At 41.7% G+C, this 23,587-nt stretch overlaps 1 long non-coding RNA gene across 1 annotated transcript; it reads left to right on the top strand.

The window, feature by feature from the left end:
• The first annotated feature begins 1,445 nt into the window (after positions 1-1,445).
• On the top strand, positions 1,446-12,417 carry LOC308336121. Its single transcript, XR_013966119.1, has 3 exons — positions 1,446-1,585; positions 10,461-10,562; positions 11,664-12,417. It is a non-coding gene; the product is annotated as an uncharacterized lncRNA (long non-coding RNA).
• Positions 12,418-23,587: the final 11,170 nt, after the last annotated feature.

The raw sequence follows: 23,587 nt of genomic DNA, 5'->3' as shown, positions 1-23,587 counted from the left end.
CCTCCTTTAAAGGTATTGTAGACAAGTTTCCAGTGTTTGTACACAGAATTGATTGAGTGTTTACAAACAAATTAAAATCTAGCTCCACCCCCCTCCCCCCGTCATTCTATTGGCTGAGCCAGGTCACTTCAGGCTATGGGGTTGTTGTTGCTGCTGGGAGGGACGCTGGATGGATATTGCGCTCGTATGGCTAAATATGACATTAAAAAATTATGAATTTCTATCGATATCATAGTTACAACAATGACATTGAGTTGACATGTTTTTTTAAGGGTAACTGTAGCGTAATCACAATATCACAAGACTGACACGACGAGTCCCGCAAATGAGGAAGTAGGAAGTAGTGTAGCAGACTCACTGGCTCTCAATTCAATTATCTTTCATTTGTAATCGTGCATATAAAACATATTGCCCCTCAAATGCCCCAGCCACTACAGCATCGTTCATGTGAACTACTTTGTCCACGGTTATTCATTGCAATGAAGAAAAATCGCTATGATGATCAGCGACGGCTTGTCACCGTTGGCGAGCACGGGTTGAATGCAAGCTTCAAGCCGGCCGGACCACCCAACCATGCGCTATACATAGCGATTCTCATAATTTCATCAGGCTTACATATTACATCATAAACATACTATTTCACATGAACAATGGTGAAACTAAGATATGGGGATAATATTATACTTGCAATGAAATCGCATTGCGTTTTCATTATAATACTGCTGGATCGAACACACAGTCACAGCCTCGCGAGGTCCCGGGTAAACTGTAGTGGATATAAACAGTGCATTCAGCCAGAGGGGGCCAAAGGGAGAGTGTGCTGTTGCAGGAGAACACCTCAGCATCATAATAAAGGGAAAGATAGAGGGAAAAAAGGCCAACAAAATACATTCATATATATTTTAAATCTTGGCTGGAAACTTGTCTACACTACCTTTAACAGCTCCATTTACAACATAATATACGCATGCAAAATATAGGCTTGCTCTTGCTGCCCCCTTGTGGTGAAAACGGACAAATGCACCACACGTCCTGTGGTGCATTTCGTTTTTCCAACCAATTTATTTTTGTTAGAATACACCTTGGAATTCATGGTACTATATTAATTAATTTTGGGTTGTTTTATTTTCTGTATTATTTCTTGATTTTACTATGGTTTTTACAATCAATGTGTCTGTTTATGATCTGTATGTTTTCTGCTAGAACTAAGCATAGTGTGTTTCAACCCGAAAGAGAGAGAGAGTGGCACGTGCGAGTGTGTCCTCCCCTCTCTCTCGTCCGGGTGGAAACGTCACCAACCAAAGTAAACAGAGCAGAGCAGAGTGAAGTGAACGTACAGAGGAAGTCTGTAGTGAACAAAGTAACGAACCCTTCTATACAACTTTATGGAACAAAGCCATCTCTTTGTAACTTGTTGTGTCCGAGACTGGCTCGTTGTGAAAACGGGAGGAATTGCATTTACACACGAATAGTTCAAACTAAGACAGTTTGTTTTGTGGATGCTAACGCTAATACTAAACTATCTTCAAGGAATACCCACGGCCACTTTGGAGGTGTAGCGCCGTGTGTTTTATACCAGAAGAAGGTATGTTTTATTTTGGTTTTTATACAATTAATAATGTGAGTTGGAGTGCTGGCCTGAAAGAAAACGGGCATTTATTTTCCAGTATTAGTGAACACGAAAGAAAACAATGTTTTTTATTAGTATTAGTAGTAGTAGGCAGCATATCATTTGCATGTAGCCTGAGATTTAATTTGGTTTTTATACAATTAATAATGTGAGTTGGAGTGCTGGCCTGAAAGAAAACGGGCATTTATTTTCCAGTATTAGTGAACACGAAAGAAAACAATGTTTTTTATTAGTATTAGTAGTAGTAGGCAGCATATCATTTGCATGTAGCCTGAGATTTAGACTCTCTAGATGTATTTATCCTTTATCGATTCTGACATATTCACTCTGAGGTAGCCCTAGCTCCGCAAGCAGAACCCGAATGTAGTAAAGTTTCTGACACTTTTATGACTTTACCCATTGGGTCCTGTTTCACGCTGGGCTGCCGCCAGTTACGCACACACAAATACAATGTAAACACGCCATGAGACGGACTTCTGCGCACTTTTACCATGTTTATTCATGTATTGACTTACGAATGTGCGAACTATAAGTACCTTACATACCATACCGACACATCTCCTGTGTCGCGGAAGCCGTTAAGTATTTTTAATCCATGATTGATTAAAAATGTCGCTTCTTCCTACCTTGTTTATTGACACCTCATTGTACCGCCTATCTGGCTAGCTAGTGGTGCTACAGCTATGACGGAGCAGATCAAAGGCAGGGACGTAGCCCGCAAAGCCAACCGCACATCGGGAGGCGGTACAATAAACGGTAAATAAACAAGAAGAAATCAAAGCGACATTTTTAATCAAACATGGATTAAAAATACTTAACGGCTTCCGCGACACAGGAGATTTTATCAGAGGTATGTAAGGTACTTATAGTTCGCACATCCGTAAACAAACACAATAAAAAGCGCGGTAATAGCGCGCCGATCGAAGAAAGGTTGAGTTTGTGTATATCCGCGTTCCAACAATCGCATTGGAAAATCTTAGCATGACCAGGGACCCTATACCTAAAGCGAAAATCAAATTTCATAAAAGCTTTATGTAGGGTTCCGAGAGGGGCTAAGGTAGCCCTAGACCTAGAATGCCTGTGATCATTTAATTATACTTCGTAAATTTTCATGTATCAGAGGCATAGATACCTTCCATCGTTTCCTTGTAGATATGAATATGTGCGCCATAAATGTGATAAATGCTCCGTTTGTACTCACCCATTAAATAATTCCAAAGACGTGGTGTGAAAAATGGTCCTCTAGTTTTATATCCATGTGAAAGTTCTGGCACAAAACGCGTATTTAGTGAATTATCTCCACTTTTTCAAGAGATGCACACGGACGCCTTTCTCTCCGGGCGAGGGGGGGGCCGGAGTGATAGTTGAACCTTCCTGTTGTTTACCGCAGACGTCATCACCAATTGACCAGGGAAACACAAAAGTTTGCGGTCACACAATTGGCAGGTGGTGTGATTAATTACCCAGCACCTATCGCAAAGCACCTGCCAATTGTGTGACCGCAAACTTTTGTGGAAGGTTCAACTATCACTCCGGCCCCCCCCTCGCCCGGAGAGAAAGGCGTCCGTGTGCATCTCTTGAAAAAGTGGAGATAATTCACTAAATACGCGTTTTGTGCCAGAACTTTCACATGGATATAAAACTAGAGGACCATTTTTCACACCACGTCTTTGGAATTATTTAATGGGTGAGTACAAACGGAGCATTTATCACATTTATGCCGCATACGTTAGAGTTCTACCACAAAATACGAGGGTGTACTATGGCTCTGTATGTGAAATACTGTACATACTGTATGTAACAACAAGAGCCGTTCTAGGGCTAAGGTAGCCCTGGCAGGCCCGGCGCCACAGGGGGTAAAGGGGGTGTCTGCCCCCTTAAATCAACCTCTTTACCCCCTTAGATCACAGACAGACAAAATAATGGTACATTTCCAGGCATTCAATTAAATGCCATTGCTTGAAAGGAGGGAAGTAAGTTTGCATCTTAATACAGGATGCAGCAGCATCTTAATGCTCTCCCATCTAGAACTGGAAAAACAACATTCCTCACCTATAGGCCATCCTTGGGGTGGGGAGGGGTGCTAATAATGTCATTGTTGCAGTGGTCAGGGTGCTTAAGTGGGCAGCTACTGTAACTAGCCCCCCTGGGCTCCAGATATTTATTTATTTATTTTGCGATGAAAATGCTTCAATCTGGTGCACTTTGAGATAAAAAATGAAGAGGCTAGATCTCTAAAGAACTACACACATCAAATGCTGCAACTTATCAATCAATGGCACTGCCAAAAACACTCCTTGGGCTAAATTCGGCCATATCCACTTGACCAAATGTGCTGACCTCATCACGTTTGTGATGACGGCTATGGCCGTTTTCCTCCCAAGGAGTGTTTTTTGTGCAAAACTAATGCTTGGAATGGATTCAGAATCATGAAACCCCCCTAGTTTCATATGTCACATGCTACTGAAAGAATGATGACATTTTGACTTTTTTTCTTTATATAGGATGTTATGGGTATGGTCACATATTATGCTAATAACTCAATTTCCCCCGGGAGTTGAATTTCAAACTTTTAGTACATGTTATTAGACACCTTTAGAAACACATTGGTGAAGAAATTTCTTGGTAACGATTTAGTTCCCAGATTGGTCAAATACCTGATAAAATGCCCTTACACAAGACAAGAACATCCGGGTAACCCAGTACATTCTGACCTGTAACCCACAGCCCCAAGATGGTCCGTTGCTGCCCTCTAAAGGCCTGGCTGCATTGTCAGTTCTTGGAATGTCAGCGAGACCCAATAATCACAGTACCCGAAATAATTCCCAGATTAGTGTTTTTTATTTCTCATGTGCTATCATGCCTAGACTTAATTTATTGTAGACATTGTTGTTGTAAAGTTCTGAAAATGCAAATGATTTCCCTAGTGTGGAATAACATGATCAATCAATCACAGTTCTAATAGACCTACTTACTGACTGAATTACATCTGAATAGCAATTACTATTGACACCCCCCCCCCCAAAAAAAAAAACGACGATGATGATGATGATGATGATGGCTACTGCTAATGACATATTAGCATGTGAGAAATTACAAATCATCTAAGTAAACAAATTAGGCAATCAGGCAATATAATATGACCAAGTTGCCAACAAAGCAAGTTTGTACATTTCTACATCACTGTAGGCCTACTGTTTCTATCTATCACTAAAAAGAGAATATACAGTATACTCTTAATGAACTAAACCTGACTTCTGAACTAAACCTGACTTACTGAACTAAAACGACTTAATGAACTAAAACGACTTAATGAACTAAACCTGACTTAATGAACTGTTTATACACTTGCAGAAAATAGCCGATCTACAAGCTGCGACGCGTTGTGAGCTTGTTGATCTGCTATTTTCAGCACGTTTGCAACCAAATGTAAAATGACTTATACTTGATCTCTTGTCCACTAGTCCCTTCCTAACATTTTAGACTAGTTTTTATTTGTTGACGAAATTGTCAGTATATTTAGTCTTAGTCATCGTAGCTTAGTTTGCATTTAGTTGGTGTCATGGCCATCTCCCATCTGGAGAGAGAGAACAGCAAGTACAACATTCCCGAGGCACAGGAATTTAACAGATGTTAATTCGGATCAACTGAATGTATGTGTCTGACATGATTGTCTGCCATTGGGTACTATTGATGCAGTTCACTTAATGTGGTCTGCAGGTTAATATCAGAATACTGACATGTTATTGATTTCAGCTGTTCCAATTGCAATTCCAAACATGCGAACATGCTTTAATTACTTCAGTCTAATGTGTTAATATCTTAACACATTGAGGGCCCGGGCCTATTTAATCCATTAATAAAATGTGCCCATAGGAATAAACCAGTCATTCTAGTAAGACAAAGTATTTTAGCAACTTGGTCTTAGTGTTACTTTTAGTAGCAAATTCTGATTTAGGAACAATCCATTAAACTTTAGGCCTGCCTAGGCTACTTGTCCCAAAGTCACTGCAAATAATCTTCATCTTTCAGGAAATACAAGATCTACATTTGTTTTGTTATGCAGTCACATTAAAGTGGGGAGGGGCTATGGGGTCGCATACAGCATGAAATCACCTGAATGACAGTCGTTCGCATACAGTATGCAATGACCTGAACGATAGTCGTTGTGGTAAAAAAAGGGTGGAGCTTAGATTTTCTTTAAAAAGGTACATTACAGAGGCTTAACATTCAGTACAAATTCAGTACAGCCAGTACTGCCAAGATGTCAAGACGTCCAGTGAAACGACCAGCACACTTTGATAACCATGAAGTTCAATTCAGTTCAGAACCAGCAGCACCTCGACCAGAACCAGCAGCACCTCCGAAGAAGACGAGAAGAAGGTTGGTTGCTCCAGCAGCAGCTGAACCAGAACCATCAGCAGCTGAACCCGAACCAGCAGCACCTCAACCAGAACCAGCAGCACCTCAACCAGAAGCTGCGGCTGCGCCAGAACTAGTTCGTTACACCGTGGTCGAAGGTGGTTCACAGCGTGGCGGCAGGCTTTTAGTCGATAGCTATGGCTATAGTTACAACTTGAGTGCCCAGAGTGGAGAAAAGACCGCCTGGCGCTGCTGTGTAAGACGAAAAGATCTGACCTGTCGTGCTGTAGTGAAGCAGGTTGGGGACGTATACACACCTGGACCGCACAACCACGTCCATGACGGAGATCCTGGCTTTGAAATTAAGGTGCAGCTCTACAAAAAGGTCTTTGAAGTCACTCAGGAGAATCTCTTCGCATCAGCTGACAGCGTGGTGGAGACTGTAGTCAGAGACGAAACGGGGTATGTTATCAACCAAGCCAATCTGAGCCGGGCTGCCAACAAGAGAAGACAGAAGCTGAGGCCTGCAGAGCCAAAAGCAGATGGATTTGACTTTGTGTTGGACATTTCCAGTGTACCAGAAGATTTTCTGCAAACAGACGTCATCCAGGACAATTCTCGCCACCTGATATTGGCCACATCCAAACAACTGGATCTTCTCCGGTCTGTGAAACAAGTCTTCTTAGATGGTACATTCAAAGTTGTTAAGGCACCGTTCTCGCAGCTTTTCAGCTTTCATGGGTTTCTCGAGGACGCTGACGGCATGAATGTCAAACAAGTGCCACTGACATTTGTCCTGATGTCAACTCGGAGGAAACGTGACTATGTTGCAGTGTTCAAGGCGATGAGGACCCTCGCACCCAACCTCAGCAACGTCGACATGGTGACAGACTTTGAGTCAGCGATTTGGGGTGCTGCGCAAAAGGTTTTTCCTGATGCGCGGATGCATGGCTGGCTGTAGTTTCCACTTCACCCAGGCTCTGTGGAGACAAGTTCAAGACCTTGGCTTGGCAGTTGCCTACAAAACCATACCACGGGTCAGAGAATACCTCAAGATGTTGTCTGCCCTTCAATATCTTCCCGCCCATGAGATTTACAATTTACAATTTAGGCATTTAGCAGACGCTCTTAATCCAGAGCGACTTACATTAAGCAAGAACAAAAAGCATGGGAATACATCACATAAAGACATTTATCATGAAACATGCGTAGCTAAGAAAGTAACAGTGGAATATCTATAATGAAACTATACATATAAGCTATACATCTATACTACTATGCTACACATATGTACTATGACGTGCTATGACTACATACAATGCACTTATGCTGTCTACATAACATGCTATAAGTCTGTATCAAATGCTATCTAAGTCTACAGAATTGCTATCTAAGGGGGTGGGGTAAGTGCTATGGGCCATGATGGAGTCTGAAAAGGTGGGTTTTCAGACTACGGCGGAAGATTGGGAGTGATGCTGCAGTTCTGACTGCAATGGGAAGTGCATTCCACAGTTTTGGAGCCAGAAGGGATTGAACGTGCATTCAACATGCACGCAGCACGAGCCTCAGACGAGCTGAAACCCTTTGTTGACTACATGCGTTGTCCACCTGGATAAGTGGCCAGTGGAAGCCAGAGGACTGGTGTATGTACAAGCGTGCCATCAGGACGGACAATGATGTCGAGGGGTGGCATAACCGCCTAAATCGTAAAGCACAGCGAGCAAACTCGCATGTTTATATGCTCATAGATTTGCTGCACAAGGAAGCTACCTTGATCGACTTCCAGCTGCGTATGGTGTCAGAGAACAAGCTACGCCGCTACCAGCAAAAGCAAACCAAGGCTACACAGGGGAATCTGGCCCAGTTGTGGAAGGACTTTGAAAGGAACAATCTCACCATCATGGACATGCTGAAGATTGCTTCTGAAGTGAATGGCCCAGTGTGGAGATGCTAACTAAAATGGGACAGCACACTGCAGCTATTTTTCACTTTCAACTTTTTCACTGAAACAGTGTTTTTGTACATAATGACAACTTTTTGAGAACTTTTTCAACTTTTTGAGAACTTTTTGAGAACATTTTCACTTCAACTTTTTCACTGAAACTGTTTTTGTACATATGACAACTTTTAGATACGACAACTTTTTTCTATAGTTTTTGTACAAACTGATGTTTTTTGAAAAAAACGTATGTTTACCTTTTTTCTATATTTTTTGTAAAAATAAAATACATTGACAGTACATTTGACTCTTGTGTTATATATACTCTTGTGAAATATTCACCCCAAGTTGATAAGATATGGCACCAAGAACCCCAGTTTGAAATGCATTAGGCCACAGACCCCCATTTGATACCATTTGCTCTCTGGGAGTACACTATCATCAGTGTTAATTTAAGTATTCAACCTAGAGACAGTGTTACCAAGTCTGATCATTATAAGCTACTTTGGACTTGTTTATCTGTAAAGTTGCTTTAAAATATTGGTAGTCCTTGACATGGAAATGTTTGAGTTCCACTGCTCTAAAACAACATTGGACAACGAAGTTTGACAGTCAGCACTATAATTGATTTTCAGACCATTTCTGATTTACCTACTTTGAACTGGCCTATTAACATTTGTATATATATACCTGGTTCACTCTCACATCCACTATGCGGCAACCCTGGTTGGTTTTGGTTTGCGCATGTTTGTTATTTTTGTTGCTTTAGCATCATTAGCACAGTAGCTAGCAGAGGCTGCAGCTGCTGAAAGTGAAGACAACTCACCCCGGAAAGTGAAGACAACTCGCCAGAATGTGAAGACGACTCGCCCCGGGGTGAGTCGTCTTAACTTTTTGGCGAGTTGTCTTCACTTTTTGGCGAGTTGTCCAGACAACTCGCCAAAAAGAGTAAAAGGGGCGAGTCATCTTGTTACCATTCTAGCCCTTGCTGGGCACTGTTTTTCTGGCAAATCTAAGCTAGCAAATTTAAGACGATCCCTTCAAAATAAGAGTACCCTCTAGAGTATTGGAGAAAAGAAATTGCACATTTAAACTATACATCAAGCATTTAAACGATGCTATAAGACACACACTATGTAAAAATAAGTAATAAGTAATGTTTCTGTGTAAAGATAAACATAATTAAAAAGTTATCTAAAAATCCCTGCTATGTTTCAACTAGTGTGACATACGCACATGTCCGGGGAGACCTCCTCTACAACACCACACCCTCCGCTAAGCAGCAGAGGTGTTAAAAAAATATTTGGCACCAGGTCAGAGTTAAAAAAACATCACATGTCCAGACTAAAGTGGACGCTGGACAAAAATCCCTTCTATGTTTCGACTAGTGTGACATACGCACATGTCCGGGGAGACCTCCTCTACAACACCACACCCTCCGCTAAGCAGCAGAGGTGTAAAAAAATATTTGGCACCAGGTCAGACGTCAAAAAACGTCACATGTCCAGACTAAAGTGGACGCTGGACAAAAATCCCTTCTATTGTTTGACTAGTGTGACATACGCACATGTCCGGGGAGACATACCTCCTCTACAACACCACACCCTCCGCTAAGCAGCAGAGGTGTGGCACCAGGTCAGACGTCAAAAAACGTCACATGTCTAGACTAAAGTGGAGGCTGGACAAAAATCCCTTCTATGTTTCGACTCATTGCTGGTCCTTTTGTGTTCCTTTCATATTGTCTCTCTCTCTTTTTGTCCTTTGTTTGTGGGAAACAAACCCCCTTAACCTCCACTCACTATATGTTTATTTTCCCTTTTTACCTCCTTTATGATGAATTCCTGTTCTGTTCTGTTCTTTGGCTATATAGAAGTGTCTATTTGTACGTCTCTAAATGTTTTGATGAATTGAACAAGGTGGACCCTCTTGTAAACAAGTGTAATGCTTTATTGGGTCGTCCACTCACAGTTAACAGTCTTTGTATTGAGTTGTGCTCGAAATTAACTGTAATTCTGCAAACTGTTAATTGCGAACACAGTGAGCTCTTACTTTGAGACCTAGCAGATCATGTCTGTCTGTGTGTGTGTCTGTGTGTCTGTCTGTCCCGCTATCCAAATATGGAGTGTGTTGCATCAGCAATCACTCAGCTCCATATATGGGCACAAAAGGGGCCAGGTCCACATATACAGTAACAGCGGGACAGACACACAGACAGACAGACATGATCTGCAGGGTCTCAGCTGCGTTCGCTTCCCGCGTTTGCGCGTCTTACTGGTACATATTTCAATCAATCAATCAAAACTCTCGTTACCACTGAGCGAGTCTTAGTTACCACCGTTTTGGTGCTATACAGAGAGAAGGGCTGGAGAGAGCAATGGTTTGCTCTTCACTGCAGCTCATCGACATCATGTTGTAGTTTTCTGTGATAGCGGTGGTCACCTTATCACCTAAAACTGGAGTATGAATAGGCCTTTAGAGTCTTTGTAATAATTAACCCTGAACTTTGGTATTGTAATTGTTTCTTTCTAGACTCTGTGGAGTCCAGACAGCAGCAGGTGCAGATGAACTCTCCAGACTCAGCCAGACCTGTTTCAATTAAACAGGAGGTACCTGAAGACCAGCCAGACCTCTGTAAGTCTCTCTCTTGTCCTGCTCGAAGGTGTTCATTGTCACTTGATGCAACAGTTGCTAGCTGCACTACAGCAGACTAATTATTTGTGCTTCAACATTGTGGAATAAGACACGATTAAATGTTATATAAAGGTAATACTAGTACAACATAAATAATAGAAACACATTACATCTGCCAGGACAGTAGTCCTGTTAGAATAGAAGATTCCTGTTAGAATATTTTATTTCGAATTTGGACTTCCATAGTCTGGAAGGATGGAATGTTTCTAGTTATAATTACTAGAATGTTGCCGCCCTTCGGAGTGCTCATCCCAGAGTTACGTTGCAGCGCAATATGGGAAGAAGGAAATTGCTGGAGTTGACAGACTCCACATGTAGTAACGGATGGGTTATTAATTATTCTTGTGTTGCGTGCGCCCGCCCACACACACACACACACACACACACACACACACACACAAACAGGGCTGCTGGTGTTAGAGGTGTTAATCTAAACATATTAATAAAAAAACGAGCAACACAACCCAGTTCGTGCTGTGCATCGCTCATAAAGTAATTACATCACGATGTGGGTCGTGATTGCTCTTCTAAGGGTTAAGACACCACTGAATAATTGTACAGCAAAGCAATTCTGTAAGGATTACAATAGTCTTTGCGTACTTAGTTTTGCCCAAAATGGCTGATATTACAGCTGTACAGCTTTCTTTTTCCCCCTTTTTTTTGACCCATTTGAGTGAGCCTCCAAAGCAGTTCAGTTTTAACAATAAATGAAATGCTTTTTTTGGGTCCAAATTGTAAATCGTCTCCACAAACCGTACTTATCTCAGAGGAAGCCATGTTGAATGAATTTTGGGTTTGTTTCCAGTAGGACAACGTTACAAAGCAAACACACACATGTAAATCCCACCCACTAAATGTGATTGGGTAAAGCGCGGTTGGCTTCCTAGTCTACCTGTAGGCCAGTGATGCATATTTTGAACAGACTGTCTCGAGAGACTAGCTGGGGAGCCACAGCGCCGGAGTCAGTGGTGGCGGTTTGGTTCTACAAGCTAACGTGTCTCTATATGTATTTATGGTTCTCTCATTGTATCTTCTTTCTAGACTCCCTGCACCTCTCTGTGAGTGAAGAGGAGTTTTCCCCTGAACAACATCAGGAGAGGAGCTCCAGTCTGGTCAAGGACGAAGCACAACCTCCACAACATGAGAGGAGCTCCAGTCTGGTCCAGGAAGAACCAGAGCTGTCTCCACAGATTAAAAAGGAACACGAGGAGCTACTAGAAACATCAAGGGAGGCTGAAGCCTCAACGTGGACTAGTGAAGGAGATGATGATGATGATGAATCTGGTGATGGTGATGATGATGAAAACAAAGACACAGAGCCTCTAGCCAGCACCTCAACTGAAGACATGAAAACACAAGCTTATATAAACTACTGGGTTGCATCACAACAATCCACTAGTGATGAGAAGCTCCTCTCTTCACACTGTTCTGAATCTGACACCGGAGATGATTGCGGGGAGACAAGTGGAGGTGTCCACACCGGAGAAAGACCTTTCCGCTGTAAACTGTGTGGCAAGAGTTTCATTCGGTCAGGTCATGTGAAGACACACATGCTTGTCCACACTAAAGAAAAACCTTTCCACTGTGAACTGTGTGGAAAGAGTTTCAGAGGGTTAACTGTCCTGAAGAGACACCAGCGTGTTCACACTGGAGAAAAACCTTTTCAATGCGAACATTGTGACAAGAGTTTCAATCAGTCACATCACCTGAAGACACACATGCTTGTCCACACTGGAGAAAAACCTTTCCACTGTAAACACTGTGACAAGAGTTTCATTCGGTCAGATCAATTGAAGACACACCACTTTGTCCACACTAGGGAAAAACATTATAATTGTAAACATTGTGACAAGAGTTTCAAATCGTCATCTACGCTGAAGACACACCAGCTTGTCCACACTAGAGAAAAACATTATAATTGTAAACATTGTGACAAGACTTTTAATTCGTCATCTACGCGGAACGCACACCAGCATACTCACACTGGGGAAAAACATTTTCAATGTGAACATTGTGGCACGAGTTTTAATAAATCATCTAAGCTGAAGGCACACCAGCGTGTCCACACTGAAGAAAAACCTTTCCACTGTTCACACTGTGACAAGAGTTTCAAAGGGTTAAGCGACATGAATAGACACCAGCGTATCCACATTGGAGAAAAACATTTCCAATGTAAACTGTGTGACAGGAGTTTTAATCAGTCAAGTACTCTGAAGACACACCAGCTTTTACACACTGGAGAAAAACCTTTCTGCTGTAAACTGTGTGACATGAGTTTTACTCAATCAGGTACTCTGAAGAGACACCAGCTTGTCCACACTAGAGAAAAACATAATTGTAAACATTGTGACAAGACTTTTGATTCATCATCTACGCTGAAGGCACACCAGCATATCCACACCGGAGAAAAACATTTCCGCTGTAAACTGTGTGACAAGAGTTTTACAAAGTCAAGTACTCTGAAGACACACCAGCTTTTCCACACTGGAGAAAAACCTTTCCGCTGTAAGCTGTGTCACAAGAGTTTTACTCAGTCAAGTACTCTAAAGAGACACCAGCTTGTCCACACTGGAGAAAATCATTTTCAATGCGAACATTGTGACAATACTTTCAATTTGTCATCTACGCTGAAGGCACACCAGCATATCCACACCGGAGAAAAACCTTTCCACTGTAAACTGTGTGACAGGAGTTTCATTCGGCCAGGTCAATTGAAGGAACACATGCTTGTCCACACTGGAGAAAACCCTTTCCGCTGTAAACTGTGTGACAAGAGTTTTACTCAGTCAAGTACTCTGAAGACACACCAGCTTATCCACACTGGAGAAAAACCTTTCCACTGTAAAGTGTGTGACAAGAGTTTTAATCAGTCAAGTACTCTGAAGAGACACCAGCTTGTCCACACTGGAGAAAAACCTGTGTGACAAGAGTTTTATTACGTCGGCTCAATTGAAGGAACACCAGCCTATTCACACTGAAGAAAATGCTTTTCAATGTGAATATTGTGGCAAGAGTTGAAATCACACAAGCTTGACCACACTGGAGAAAAACCTTTCCACTGTAAACTGTGTGAAAAGAGTTTAATTAGGCTTCGTCAATTGAAGGTACACCAGCGTATCCTCGATCATCTCAATTGAACGCACACCAGCCTGTCCACACTGGAGAGAAACATTTACAATGCGAACAGTGTGGCAAGAGTTTCTATTATTTACATCAGCTGAAGACAAACAGTCTATCACACACTGGAGAGAAACCTTTCCACTGTACCCAGTGTGACAAGAACAAGTACAGAACAAGAACAGTGTGACAAGTACAGTCATCTAAGCTGTGTCGTTTGGTACATGTTCCGGCTCCATGATGGACACAGATCTAAAGTCGGTCTCCTTTCCTTCTGCATACTTGAACAAACAAGAAAAATATCACGGATTGTGGCGAACACGGCGAGGGACGGTGGACGGTTATTTTTTGATGATGATGATCAACGGTCAGAAGATGGAACAATGCAAATACGTGCTGTTGTGTTGCTGGAGGGGCAGCACAGCAACACCACCGTCCCTCTGCGAACTCGGCTAGCCGAGTTGGAACGATAACGCGTCTTTGCATCGTTTTATCTGCCTGCCTGGCGTCTACCCGATCCGTCATCATAAAAAATAAACAAAACAGTAATGTAAACAAAACGGTAACGTAGCCCAGATATGTTCCCTCAGTCCCTATGCTCATTATTTAGCTAATACAAAAGCCAATTACCGACGAAGGGTAGATGGGATCAATGTGTACTTTTTTCCTCGTAAAAGTAGACATTCAGGGCTTTCATTCTATTCGGTGTATAGTATGTATAGGACGTTTTTTGTGTTAATTTTTATAATTGCCTGTCAATGTCTGACATAAAACGGTCCCCAACTAGGCATTCTGTTCAATAAGAGCACATTACTACAAAATTGTTGCATAAAGGTAAGTTTCTCCAGAGTGGAAGATGGTAAAATAAAAATAAATTGGAGTGGACAAATTAAGGTTTCTTTTGAGGTAGGCTATGCGGTGTGCTTCTCGCTATAAGAGAACATTTGCTGTTGGCCTTGGAAAAGGTTGATCGTCCAATGCTATCAGCGTAGCGTCAGAGGTAATCAGGCTGCGGTAATCATTAGCACACGTTGTGTTAACACTTTCTGTGCTACAGGTTCTAGTGGACCAAGGATCACAGGGGTGTGATTTTTATTATTATTACAGTATTAGTTTTTTTCTTATGAAAGCAGAGAGTCTTCTGTTTCATACGGTATATAGTATGTACATGTCGCTATAGGCCTTATTTTGTGAATAATAGTTCTTCAAGGCATGGACCTGGCTGTACAACTGCATAGCAGGACAAACTACATGGGACCAGTAAGACGCGCAAATGCGGGAAGCGAACGCAGCTGAGACCCTGCAGATCATGTCTGTCTGTCTGTCTGTGTGTCTGTCCCGCTGTTACTGTATATGTGGACCTGGCCCCTTTTGTGCCCATATATGGAGCTGATGATGCAACACACTCCATATGTGAAGCTGCTTTCGGGACTCCTTATATGGTTATGGCTGAGTCATGGTGACGTAATCACTCAGCTCCATATATGGGCACAAAAGCGGGACAGACAGACAGACAGACACACACACATGATCTGCTAGGTCTCATAGTAAGTGCTCATTGCGTTCGCAATCACTGCGTTCGCAATCAATGTGTATTTGTTTTCCTCCTAAAAGTAGACATTCAGGGCTTTCATTCAGTGTGTAGTATGTCACCCATTCTTGAGATAAGGGACAAAACTTTTTTCAAACTGGATTTTTTTTTTTTTTAAGATACATTCAAATCAAATAGATGTATTTGTAGACACAGGTCTCAAATACCAATCTTGAGAAGGAACAGGTTTTTCGCATAACATTTCTTTCTAAAATGGGACATTTATGCACTTAATACCTGATTCATGTCAACTCCGTCAGACACACTAAAATCCCTTTTAATTGAATTTTATCATTTCAACAATAATATAAAGTCCTCAGTTATCTTATAATGGCTTTCAGTAATCAAGTTAAGTAATACAAATCTTTTAATATTATTTTGTTCCAATATCACACTATTATGAAATATCCAATTTCTCAAAACCGTCATTTCAACCTTTATTTTCAATATTATAACATGAAAACCATGTAAAAAAAAAAATCATCATTACGTATCATTTCAGTTGGTGTTTCAATACATAAGCACAAAAGATTTGACAGCGAATTTTCTATTTCTTTGGAAATTAACAAAAACATCACGGGACGAACGTCTGACGGAGTTGACGAACATCTGACGGAGTTGACAAGTTTAACTGATTTAGGTTCTAGACCACCTAGGATCTTGATTCTGGTGACTAATCCCACATTTTCAAGGATGAGGAATACAGTGGTACTATTTAGATTTGCCCTGTGAACATGGCAGCCATTTTTCAAAATGGCCGCCAACTTTCTGTTATTTCCCAATAACTCAAGTTCTACACCACCTAGGATCTTGATTCTGGTGACTAATCATACATTTTCAAGGATGTGGGATACATTGGTACTATTTAGATTTGTCCTGTGACCATGGTAGACATTTTTCAAAATGGCCGCCAACTTTCTGTTATTTCCCAATAACTCAAGTTCTACACCACCTAGGATCTTGATTCTGGTGACTAATCATACATTTTCAAGGGTGAGGAATACAGTTGTACTATTTAGATTTATCCTGTGACCATGGATGGTAGACATTTTCAAAAATGGTGGACCTGCTATTATTTTACCAATTTACTCAGGGAATATTATCAGAATAATATAAAATCTGTGAATACATTTCTTACCAAGAATTTTCTTCACCAATGTTTGTAAAGGTGTCTACTAACATATCCCACATTGGTTTCTATTTGACCACCCTAGGGGCATGTTTGACAGCTGCTGAAAGTTGGGTACCATCAACAACCAATATAAGGCTAAATGTTCTAAATTTCATTATGCTTTAAGTAGCATGTGGCATATCAAACTAGGGGCTTTTCATGATTCTGGATCCATTCCAAGCATTAGTTTTGCACAAAAAACACTACGTTGGCTAAAAACGGCCATAGCCATCATCACAGATGTGATGAGGTCAGCACATGTCGGCACATTTGGACAAGTGGCTATGGCCAAACTAGGGGGTCTATGGCCAAACTAGGGGTCAAACTCCTTGGGCTAAATTTGGTGAGGTGAACAGTGAGCAGTGAACAGTGAGCGAAAGACTGAAGACAGAAGATTTGGCTTCAGGACCATCAGGCAGGATGTGCAGACACTGAAGGCATCAGTGTCTTTCTCTGTGTCCCCAGCATGTCAACCAAAGCAATGTTACCAAATCAAAGGAGCCTTCACCTCATGTCACCTGGGGCTGGGTGAGCAATCGTATCCTGTATCTAAACTCACAACTAAATACAGACACTTGGCCAGACTGCCGTTTGAAAGGGTCAAACCCCTCATCCTGATTGGGGAAGACCACCCCACCTAATCACACCAACCGAACAAGTGAGGTTGGGGCCTCCAGGTGGGCCAGCAGCCATCTGCACAAGACTGGGCTGGACCCTGCAGGAAAGCAATCTCCAGCCAAGACAATGTAAGTTATACAACTATAACAGAGCCCCAGAACACAGAGCTCAGGAGAAGGATGGAGAAACACTGGCAGGAGGCCACCAAGATACAATGCCCCAGAGACCCAGAGTGTGCCACCACTGGCAGTAAGGAGATCAACTGCTGCAGCAAAGATGTCATGAAAGGCAAGTCTCCACCAAAAAAAACCCTGAACCTAATCGGGGTGTCAAGAGACCAAAGTTTCTCCCCCACAGTTCCCTGCAGTGGCCAGTGAAGTCAAACTGTGCATCTGTACCTGAAAGGGGCAAGTCAAAGGCCAGAAAGCCCACCTCCTTTTAATGTCCTGTCAGTAGAAACTCAACCTGCACCTGAAATAAGCCCTTACCTCTCCCAGAGAAAGTTCATCCTTGAAAATGTAATGATTAGTCGCCAGAATCAAGATCCTTGGTGGTCTAAAACTTGAGTTATTGGTAAAATAACAGCAGGTTGGTGGTCATTTTGAAAAACAATGGCTGCCATGGTCACAGGACAAATCTAAATAGTACCACTGTATTTCTCATCTTTTAAAATGTATGATTAGTCGCCAAAATCAAGATCCTAGGTGGTCTAAAACTTGAGTTATTGTAAAATAACAGCAGGTGGCGGCCATTTTGAAAAAAAAATGGCTGCTATGGTCACAGGACAAATCTAAATATTACCAATGTACCCCACATCCTTGAAAATGTATGATTAGTCACCAGAATCAAGATCCTAGGTGGTGTAGAACTTGAGTTATTGTAAAATAACAGCAGGTGGCGGCCATTTTGAAAAATGGCTGCCATGGTCACAGGGAAAGTCTAAATTGTACCACTGTATCCCTCATCCTTGAAAATGAGGTCTTAGTCACCAGAATCAAGATCCTAGGTGGTGTAGAACTTGAGTTATTGTAAAATAACATCAGGTGGCGGCTCTTTTATAATATGGCTGCCATGGTCACCACGAGACAAATCTGTGATGGCCCCATAGCCAAAAATGTTCCTTAAGGCATGCTCTAACTGTGTGCCAAATTAGAATACTGCCCATTATTCAAAAACAATAATTTTATTGTTTTAGGAACACTTTTGTCAACTCCGTCAGATACACGTCAACTCCGTCAGACACAAAATCTGACGGAGTTGACGTCTGACGGAGTTGACAAAATGGCATTTGTTTTCATCTTAACCCTCTTTAGTACAATGTAGCCATTTTGTTTTTGCTTAATTTTGTTAGCTAAACCTAACCCCTAAACTAAAATAATAAACATTATTTTGGAATTCTTAACAAAGATCATAATAATGTCCTGACGGAGTTGACATGTAAAAGCTGTGACCACATTGTTATCAACATTGTTTGTTTAAAATATCAAACAATTGAATGCTTGTCAGACCAGGTACTCCACTGTTGCAACAAATATAAATGGGACTTGGAAAAGGAGTCTTCAGGCTAAATCTGTCGACAATATTTTCTGATTAATTTAAGACTTTTAAAAAAACCTGACGGAGTTGACGGAGACGTGGGACGAACATTTGATATGAGATATTTAATAGAAAATATAAATTAAAATTAACTGTGTATATTATTTGCTATGTTGTTGACAATCTACTTTAATTTAGTATGTATATTTATGTGATTGTGACAGTATTAGACACTTTTTTGGCAGTTTGAAATTGTGGCCACTTGCTGGGGACAGGCTAAATACAGGCCTTTTTGGGTACAGGGCCTGCTTTTAACTAATTCAGATGGAATATGAAAACAATTATAATGAAATTAAGGGCATAATAATACACAACTGTATTACACTTAACTTTGCAAGTGCTTTTATTTTTATGAATTAATTTATTTTTTACATAAAATAAGGCTCTTATGTGTGGGACATGTTTTTTCCACTTTTGTCCCTCATCTCAAGAATGAGTGATGTATATGATAATAATTTATTTATGTTTATTTATTTTTCTGTCATCTCGGAGCTACATAATGAGCGTAGGACGTACGTCTTTGCCCAAACATGTCCAGACATGATCACCACTAACGCGTCTCACCTTAGTGGTAATCATGTCTTGACATGTTTGGGCAAAGACGTACGTAGATCACGTAGGGGCGATCAACAATGATGATTGATTATGCATCAGCATCTGATAATTTCCTCAGTCGTAGCCCCATATGTGCCCTCTCCCTACGCTCATTGCGTAGGGAGATTATGCTGATGGAAAAAAGGAGCGACGATGATTATGCATCAGCATCTGATCATTTCCTCAGTCGTAGCCCCATATGTGCCCTCTCCCTACGCTCATTGCGTAGGGAGATGATGATGATGGAAAAAAGGAGCGACGTAGGAGCGATCAATAATGATAATGATTATGCATCTGCAACTCGATGGCTTCCGCAGTTTAGGATGAGACATGTGTATTCGTTATACATTACAAACGGGTCGATGACGTCATAGACGCCTTCATTGCGGTCTTATCACTGCAATTATAATGAATACAACGGTTACAATCACAGCCGATAGTGTCTGCTGGCGAAGACGCTATGGCTTGCGATCTCCACCAAAGTATCATGGCGGTCCCTCGATAATGTGCAATCTGTCCATGACTGACTCCAAACGTTATGAAATTAAATGCCGATCGTTGCAGGTTTATATACGGGCAGAGAGCAAATCGCGTTGTATCTTTTTCCGAGAATGAGAGAAGTGCAAGGCAAGCCTAATCCTATGCAGTTGAAAGCAGTGGGGACTGGGAGTGGGGGGGGAACTGCCAATGCGATCCAAGACGAAGAGACACCCCCCCCCCCCCCCACAATTCTCCCTCGGGAGAAACCATGTAGAAACAGGAGGGGAGTGGGAATCGAGTGTATTCACACACAAGAGCATGGACCCATCCATTTTAGATCCCCTGACATCTGCGTTGGTCTATGCCGGACGGCCGTCTCCATTACGTCGTAATGGAGGGCTACCTCCTCGCATAGACCAACCAGTAGGCGGTGCCAGACGCTTCTCAGACCAACACCTCTTTTCAGCAGGGGGGGGGGGTTTAACTGTTTTTAGAGCCGATCGGTGTTACATTATGAGTTGTCCGGGCGCGTATATAGTTGAACTACAGAAATCAATAAAAATACTTATTTTGGACCATAAGACGTATAGAAACGGTATGCGCATAGCATGTTTGCGTATCATAAAGCGTACGGGTACGTTCTTAGCGTTCGATGTGTTAATACTGCTCCTGTCAACAGAAGTTGTGTTATTGATTGTTTTTAATTGATTGTTATTTCCGGGCCATAGGGTGTGGCTTTTGTGTGACCTTTAACGTCGCTGAGGAATAGTATTCAAAATGTTCAGTAGTTATTTTCAATAGTTTAGTAATAATGAGTGTTTACTGTGTACCTTTTTTGTTTGTTTGTTTCTTACTTTCCTTTTTATGGTTTTAATAAAATAACCAGTCTAAATAAATGTACTAGACGATGTGTATACCATTAAGTTTTGTCCAAAGTGTAATTTGTATATTTTGTATCCTTGTGTGTGCTTCACTTCCTTCAGCCAGTGTTGCCATGTCTAATTATAAGTGACCTTTGGCTTGTTTTTCTGTAAAGCCGCTTGTAAATAAATTATTGGTAGTTGCGTCGTGTTTTTTTGGGGCTTTTTTCTAAAGTGTACAGTAGTTGCTTATTTGGGCTTGCTATCTAATGTTGTTTACACCAGTGGTTACCACATTTCTTCACGTCAAGGAACCCCAGATTAATGTAATTTTCACACATCAATCTGAAAATATTTTGCCTGATGAAGGCCGCATAGGCCGAAATGTTGCTGTTTCCCTATTAAAGCCGGTTCACTGCATTGGAAGACAGTGTGCGGGTGTTTGTTCCTTTTTCAGTGACATTTTTGTTAAAATGTAACATTCAAAACATTTTAATTAATTCTCAATATGTTTGAGGGGCGCTAGCCCCGAGCTCCTATACAGGTTTAATGTTTGTTTTTTGTTCAATGTTCGTTTTAAAAACAACATTGGAGGATAATTCAATGTTTTGTCTCAATGTTTGTTTTACATCATGTAAGATGATAAGAGCGCCCCTTCCTTCACACATTTCTTTACACATGCATGACGTGTAGAAACTCACCTACCACACAAGCGGATTTCAGATACTTTCCAGGTCAAGTTGACCGTGTTTTTCTGCGATCCCATTGGCCACTATCTCCCCCAGAGCTTAAGCGCCCCGACACCCCACCCTTTCTATTGTATTTTAAATCGATTCACATTCCAACCTACCTAATTCCTACCGAACATGTTGACTAGTCTTCATGTGTTAATTAGGCTACAGGCAGACAAATAATATATAAGTATAAGGAGGGTAATGGGTGACTGGGAATAGTAATGAAATAAGATCCAAAGCTGTAAAGTCGTTATGACAAAAACAGCGTGCATGCGGTGAGCTTGAAAGGCACACGGACGAGGAAATGCTTTATACTTTATACTTAAGTGAAAAATGCTTTTGGTGTGGAGCATTGTTATACGGTACTTTAGCTATTGAATATTAAATCTACAAGCTCATAGCACAGCATCTTTTTTTTAAAGATGTGGTTTCAGAATCTTTGCTTCTGGGGTTCCGTGAACTACATATTTTCAGTTGGGGGTCCACGGTAAACTACCTCCCCCTGGCTAGCCAGGGTGCCTGATGGAGGGAATATGGAACTGGTCGGAATAACGTGTTCCTTCCACGCTCTACGTCCGGCCAGGGAAATTCCCCCGTCTGGTGGAAAGAAGCAGCTTGGACTCCTCATGCATAGAAGTAGGCATGAGGTCAGTCCGCTGCCCAAGGTTGGCAGAGGAAGTGTAACGCCCAGGATTACATTAGATAATTGGCGATAAATAAATTGGCGTGTGTATGCGGCTTCGCCATTGCGCAGTATTTACAATTGATATGATTATAAACGTTTCACATCTTCTATCATCAGAGATGGGAAGTAACGACCTTTATTTATATTTCAAATGTTGCCTCATCTGGGTCAATTATAATGGAATCATCTTCAGGTAAAGTGGAGAGCGTATTATTCTTGATTTGGAATTAGTTTGCTGGGAGGCTTTTCAATGTTAAATCTCTTTTCCAAATAGCTTCCTCCGTTTGGTCATCACTTCGTCCAGCACTACATTCCCAGGCAGCAGCAATACTTTCAGGGTCGATATGAGTACAAACAATAAGGAAACGTTAAGTTCATAGTACCTGGGGGTCCGCTGTCTGGTGGAAGGGAAGAGATGCTGGGCCTGAGTCCTCATGGTACACACCTTAGAGCATGTCAAACTCAAGGCCCGGGGGCCAAATCAGGCCCGTGAATGAATTATCTTTGGCCCGCGGGATGATATTTAATTAGTATTAGAACTGGCCCTCTGGTATGTTGCACAGACCACTATAATACTACAAGTCCCACAATGCACTGCAAGTGCATTGGTGCGTATCGAGGGCCCGTGAGCGCACGCCTGCGTCTTCTCTTCACTATTGACCAGGAAGTATATTGTCTTTTAGCTACCCCTCTCCCCAAAACTGTCTAAACGAAGTTTGCCTGGGACAGTCCTGCCCTCGACTTGTACCAATTTATTTATCTTGGCCCACTGTGTATTTAGAGGAGAGGAGAGGAGAGGAGCAGGATAAATTATAAACAAGAAATGACACAGTAATATTATACCAGCTTGCCACATGCTTTTTGTAGATGTGCATGAGTGCTTTAATGAGCGAGATCCGTACCGTAATTATCCGTACCTAAATTCAAATTCATTTTCATCATCCAAACCAAGAAAACCTGATTTCGATCTAAATTCGATTGATCGACCAGATTCACACCATACTTCACCATGTATTCTATTACACTTTTTTCCCCTTTTCTGCAATGGAGTTACTTTATTCAAGTGCATCACGTTGATACAGTAAGTGTTACAACTGGTGGTTGTAGTTAATTCTCCAGGTGTGTGTGTCTCTTTCAGTCTGCACTCTGCACTCTGGTGTGTGTGTGTGTGTGTGTGTGTGTGTGTGTGTGTGTGTGTGTGTGTGTGTGTGTGTGTGTGTCTGTGTGTTACAATGCATTATGGATAGATGTCTATGCATTGTGGAAATGCTCCCTTTCGTGCATGCAACAACTGTGGTAGGCAACATTATTGCATTTAGCTCCCTTCACCTTTTTTAATGTTTAAAACCAAACTTCACCTGTTCCACTATACTTCCACGGCAAACGATGATGAACTGACAAGCTCACGGTTTCCATCCGTCCACTCTACCGCTGAGCCCATAGATATATAATATAAGAAGGCTACACTGACCACCAACCTGCCACTGACCACCAACCTGACACTGACCACCAACCTGAC

This window comes from Protomyctophum bolini (assembly GCF_963924005.1).
Source record: "Protomyctophum bolini genome assembly, chromosome: 21".
NCBI classification, from domain to species: Eukaryota; Metazoa; Chordata; class Actinopteri; order Myctophiformes; family Myctophidae; genus Protomyctophum; species Protomyctophum bolini.
Note: the sequence above shows the minus strand (reverse complement) of the source record. Positions and strands in the feature narration are given on the sequence as shown.